This window comes from Eptatretus burgeri, chromosome 17, assembly GCF_056783735.1.
Source record: "Eptatretus burgeri isolate ZD-2024b chromosome 17, Ebu_testis_v1, whole genome shotgun sequence".
NCBI lineage: Eukaryota > Metazoa > Chordata > Myxini > Myxiniformes > Myxinidae > Eptatretus > Eptatretus burgeri.
The window spans coordinates 48,931,548-48,937,547 of NC_140977.1; the positions used below are offsets into that span (position 1 = coordinate 48,931,548).

Here is a 6,000-nt window from a genome sequence, read left to right on the forward strand (position 1 = left end):
AGGGTGAGAAAGAGCAGAAGAGCAGGCTTTGAGGACACATGGGCTGATGCCTTCTGGACCACCAGAATCTGAGTCGAGGTTTGACAGCAAGCTCTCCACCTTGTCAGGAGAAAAGGACACAGAGTCCAGGGACAGTTGGGTGCGAATGGGTTAGGTGGGTAGAGAAAGTGATGGGTTTTGGACACAAGATTTAGCTGCAAACACCGAGTTTAGGCATTCAGCTTTTTCACGTGCGGTATCAGCAGTGTGGCCATTTGAGGTAAGGGAGGGGATGGAGAGGGAACATACACCAGATAGATTAAACGCCACCAGGATTTTGAGGAGGGAGAGAGGTTTGAGAGTTCAGACTTGAGATGAGAAAGATGTTGTTTTCCGGCTCTCCTGATGGTAGCTACACACTTGTTCTGAGCCTCATGGAAGGAACTGAGATTGCCCTCAGTTGGGTTTGCTTTCCATGAGGCAAAGGCAGGTTGTTTCAGGACAACTGCCTCACCACAAGCTTCAGTGAACGAAGGGCGGGAGGAAGGGTAGGACAACTGAAGACGAGAGGGGATAAATCTGTGCATGAGGGAGAGCAAGTTTCTTTGAAAGAATTCCCAGGATGAGTTGATGTTGGAGAAAGTAGTGATAGAAGACCAGTCTATAAGTTTGAGGGCTGCTTGGAGACCCTGCCAGTTGGCTTGAGTGAAATACCAGACTCGACGGTGGTGAGGTGGTTCTCTGATAACAGCCAGAGAGATGTCCACTTTGACAAGGACGTGGTCAGAAGAACCGATAGGTGCGGGGGGGGGGGGGAAGAGGAGCAGATATTGTCAGGGAAGTTTGTCAAAATCAGACCCAGAAGAGATGGAGCACCATTAGTTGAGATCTGGGTCGGGAAGTTGACCGATTGAGTCAGTCCCAATGAGTCACAGAAAGCTTTTGCTGAGGTGCCATGAGAGATGAAAGAGGTACCTACACCTAGCCAACTGGCATGATTATAATTGAAGTCACCACATATGAGGAAGAGAGAGTTTGGATGAGAAGATAGAAGTTGGTCCATGTTTTTGGATAGTGAGGTGTAGATAGAGTCATCACTGTTCGGTGGACGGTACAGTTCACACATAAACATGAGGTTGGAGTGGAGGGAAGCTGTAACCAGAGGTATTCCTGGTGGTGTGGGGAGTGAGGGCAGTGCATGGAGAGTGAGGAATAGAGTCTTTGATGAAGAGAGCAACACCTCCACCAGGACGAGGCTCGGGTCTGTCATACCGGAGGAGGGAGTAACCAGGGAGAGATTCTTGGGAGTCAGACACAAATTGGGGGAGGAAAGTTTCTGTTCGGCAGATTATGTCTGATTTGTCAGTGGCAACCTGTATGGAAAGATCTGAGAGGTTTGAGCGAAGGCCTTGGATATTTGAGGTCCACACTTTTAATGAAGAGGGAGAGGAGGAGGCTTTGGGTACAGGGGGTCGGGGGGGGAGGGGGAAGATAGGGCAAGGGACGAGGGGGGTAGGTAAGGAGGGTTGTTGAAAGAGTGTGGGGGAATGCAGAATAGGTAGTTGAGGGGGGCAGATAAGGAGGAGAAAAGGCTCTGTGGTACTGGAGGAGATGGGCGACAAGAGAGGAGGAAGAAGGCAGTTGAGGATTTGAGGGGGTGGAGTGAAGAGAAGGAGCTGAGAGGGCAGTGGAAGGAGGCAGCTTTGTGGATTAGAGGGGGGGCAAGTTTGAGAAGGATGAGTGAGGGGGATGAATGGAGGGAGAAAGGTGAGGGGGGAGGTTTTGAGAGAGGTGAGAAGGAGGCTTGGAGGGAGAAGAGTGGGATGGTTGCTTTGAGAGTGAGGGGTGAGAGGGGTGAGTTGGCACTGAAGTTTGAAAAAAAATAGAATGCTTGATGGAAAGCGAACATTCATAGCAAACTGTGTATTTTTTAAGTTTTAGGTCAGAGATGCGATTTAACACAACTCTTGATGGATGCAATAAAGGCGAATTCAGAGAATGGAGAGAAGAAACACTCTAACAGTTGGATTTTTTTCGGAAAGGTATGAAGGAAAAGTCAAATTGAGAGCAGTCTGTTTAAATAGTAGAAGAGTAGTGCATTATGATGCAGTAAAGAGTACCACACTTGTGAAAGAGGAAGATGAAGCATGATAAGAGATCGTTTTTATTATTATTATTATTATTATTATTATTATTATCATTAATGTTTGAGAGAGTTTTCAACAGATTAGGTCATGGAAGTGTTGTCGAAAAAATTGAGGAAGAAGAAGACGTAAAGAAGAAGAAGAAGAAGAAGAAGAAGAAGAAGAAGAAGAAGAAGAAGAAGAAGAAGAACCGAGAGTCATGAAGGAGGAACGAGAAAGATCGCGTTTTTTTTTTTTGTTTATTTTTGTTTTTGATTTCAGATAAGAATTAGAGTGATTAATTGGGAGGAATGGGGGACGTTAAGAAAGTGAGGAAGATAGAAATTGAAGGTAATGGGGAGAAAAAAACAAAACACAATCGTACCGTCAGCCGTTAGGCCTCAAGCCTCAAGGGTAGGCCTCAAGCGTACGGCATGCCAAAGTCAACAAAATGTCATAAAATAGCACGATTTTTGAAACAAAACCAAACTCGGAACACACAGTAACATGTAAGTGAGAAAATATAAGTTAAAACGGAACAAATAACGACCGGAAGCTTAACTTTGAGATCGTCAGCAGAGAGCCCCGAAGGAGACCTGTTGACGTTCCAAACCCAGAACCGGAACTTCCACAACAATATTATGATGTCAACTTTTTTATCGGAAGAATTTCCAAAATCGGAGATGGTTACTGCCTGCGCGTGGGCTTTCTGCAAAGACATGGCAAGTTTCACGAAGATCCGATGAAAATCTGAGTTGTGAAACAAAAAATGTCAAAAAATAGGAATGACGTCAAAAAAATTGATATGACGTCATAGTGATGTGAATTTGTCTTCCTTTGTCCAGCTGACTAGTTCTCAGCCGGGGACAGTGTACGAGATGTGAATGTGATTGGTCTCTCTGTTCGATCTGGTATGATATGTGACAAAACAACACCAACCCCGTACTGACTCGTATCACACGACAGGACCATGTCATATGTGCAGTAATTCATCTCTGCTAATGACCTGTTTGATTCCTGCAAATAGAATTCAAAAAGCTTGCCCAGTTTTAGAGATAATTTTTGAGGCGATTTCCATTAGCGGAGATATTTTGATGTCATAACTTTTATTCTCGGAGGAATTTTCAAATTCAGGGATGGTTACTGTCTGCACAGGGTATTTTTACATATATATGCCAAGTTTCAGGAAGTTTCGATGAAAACTGGAGGCTGTGAAACAAAAAAGTCCACAAGAAGAAGATGAAGAACAACAACGTGAATAAGACTTTAAGATCCTCCACGAGGATCTAATGACCAGTTGGCATCCCCACAGCAAGCAGCCATTCTCGACACTTAGTACATTCTGCCTGGCCTTGTACGCATAAAATTCAGGATCAGCATCACGTATAAGGCCCCACCCTTGCCCAGGCTCATGAATGACCTTGGAAAGAAATGGGTCACGCCTGTCTGGTGCAGGTGTCGGGAATCGTACCTTTTTTATTAGCTTTGCTTGTTCCCAAGTTCCTGACTTATTTTTTTGCAGGCTTCGTGTTAATCAAACTATACTCTTGCTGGCTGCTTCGAAAATAATAACAATGGAACAGTTTGTGCAGAAATATGATTATGATTAACCTTGAGTAATCCAGAGGAGCGCTGTGAGAGCACAGCAAAGGGAGTGACCCGTTACTTTCTTATCTCTGCATTTGTTTCACCATTCTTGTAATGAAATGAGCCAACTGCTTACACAAGGTTAGGTTGAAAAGACAATTGTGAGATAAACATTTGTCCAAAGATAAAAACGAGTATATAAGGGGGTAATAAAACCGTCTCGAGCAGAGCGGCACCCTCCGGGCATCCTCAGTTCTCAATTGATGTTCCTGGTGTTTGACGTGCTCCGTGTGCACGAACCTTGGTGAATAATAAACAGTTTTCTCTCAAGTACATCAATGTCTTCATGCCTTGGTGAAGGGTGAGTGGTTTGCGACAAAGGTCCGTATCTGGTTGTCACTCAAAAATTCCATCAGAGATATCACGCTGCCAGGTGTCGGGGGATCAAACACTGTCTCAAAGTGGCAAGTGACTCATGGCGTCTGCAAATGAAATTGTGGAGCCAGGTCTGTACGTAATGTCGCAATCATTAGTTGAGAGTGAAATGACCAGTTTATAATCCGAGCCGGTAAGACCTCTGAAGTAGTTATTGTTGGACCAAGCAAACTAAACAGTGGTTTGTGGTCCGTGTAAATCGTGAAATGTCGACTGAAGATGTACTGGTGAATTTCATAACTCCGAATACAAAGCCAAGTCTTTCTTTGTCCAGCTGACTAGTTCTCAGCCGGGGACAGCGTATGAGATGTGAATGTCATTGGTCTCTCTGTTTGATCTGGGATGATGTGTGACAAAACAACACCAACCCCGTACTGAGTCGTATCACACGACAGGACCATGTCTTTGTCCGGGTCAGAGTGAACGAGCACATTTGAAGACTGCAATATGCCTTTTGACTTCTGAAAGGCTGATGACTCTGTAATGTCCCATTTCCAGCTGACGCTTTTTCGAACAGACAATACAGTGGGCCAAGCATGGTATCAATGTTTGGGATATAACTGCTGTAGTACTGCAGTATGCCAATGGAAGCCTTGAGTTCAGAAATGTTGCTCGGAGCTGGGACGTCTTTGATTGCTCTAATCTTCTCTTCAGTGGGACGAAAGCCTTCGGCATTGACACGATGGCCCAAATAGGTCACACACGGAACCATGAACTCGCACTTGTCTCTCCGCAGGCGTAATCCAGAGTTGGAGATAATGAAAAGCACACGTTCGAGGTTGTCAAGTTGATGAAGCTCTGAGTATCCAGTGACTAAGACATCATCTTGGGAAATTACAACGTGTGGTTCAGCAGCGAACAGGATATCCAAACAACGTTCGTAGATTCTGCAGTACAACTTTGGTACCCCGAGGCTATCCTGACAGGCGAGACATCTCGGAGGTGAGTGTGTGTACCCCGAGGCTATCCTTTCGGAGAAGACAGCTTAGATTTGAGTGTGTGTACGTGTCACACACACGAACATTAATTATTATCGTTGTGGTAAATATAAAGTGCAGTGCTGGACAAGTGGTAAAATGGCTCCAAAATTCCTTTTTTTCACTCGTTTCAAGGTAATTATTGGAGGCCTAATATTATTTTATACCACCAGGAACACCAGTAGATTATATTTTCACGACCTCGGCTGACAGGTTGTCCTCAAGGTACACAAACTCTCCTCCAAACTGTCTCGCTTGGGTTTGAATCTCGGCCCAGCTATAAAATGCCATTCTGGTGTTTCACAGACTGACTGAATCATCAATGTGTGTGTCGTTATTCCGATGGACGACTGGGCGTCTTGTCTTCCGACATTCGTTGATGAACATTAAAGATCCCAACGACGTCCTTCAGGAAGAGTGGGCGAGCTATCACCGGCACCATTACCAAGTTACAAATTTCTGCCCGAACTTCTGCTGGGAAGGCAATGGCAAACCACCGAGTATAACCCTTGCTCAAGAAGCTCCTTCGGCGACACAGACGCTCATGAACGAGGATGGAAAATCAAATGTCAAACCAGATTCGGCACATGAACAAAATTTCCATGTTTTGTGACGTCATTCACTGTTTCTGCTGATCCCGGTGAGCTTCAGATCCCATGGTCCTATTTTTCTTTCATCTGATGTTTATAGTTTGATAATATTATGCACACAAGCACTTTTTATTATCATATCCTCAGTGATGTATTTGGATTTGTTTGAAATGTAAATCTTTATTTGTTATTTTCTGCTTTGTCGGAGCATCCTGGTTTACCTGGCATTGATTCACTGACATATTGAGAAAACACAAATCGGGTCATGTCATCAATTTAGCTTCTGATAAAAGGACGATTCACTCTGCT

General features: G+C 44.4%; 1 long non-coding RNA gene across 15 annotated transcripts in view; it reads left to right on the plus strand.

The window, feature by feature from the left end:
* The window catches only part of LOC147010039 (uncharacterized), a 193,865-nt gene that overhangs the window by 18,548 nt on the left and 169,317 nt on the right, over nt 1–6,000 (plus strand). For 3 of the 15 annotated variants that reach the window (XR_015052701.1, XR_015052699.1, XR_015052689.1), the window contains exon 2: nt 4,861–5,066. The exons of 9 other annotated variants lie outside the window; for them this stretch is intronic. This is a non-coding gene — a long non-coding RNA (uncharacterized LOC147010039). Of the gene's footprint in view, nt 1–2,212; nt 4,051–4,860; nt 5,067–6,000 lie in introns of those variants that run through there. 3 more of the 15 variants (XR_015052684.1, XR_015052683.1, XR_015052685.1) reach the window with 3 other exon arrangements.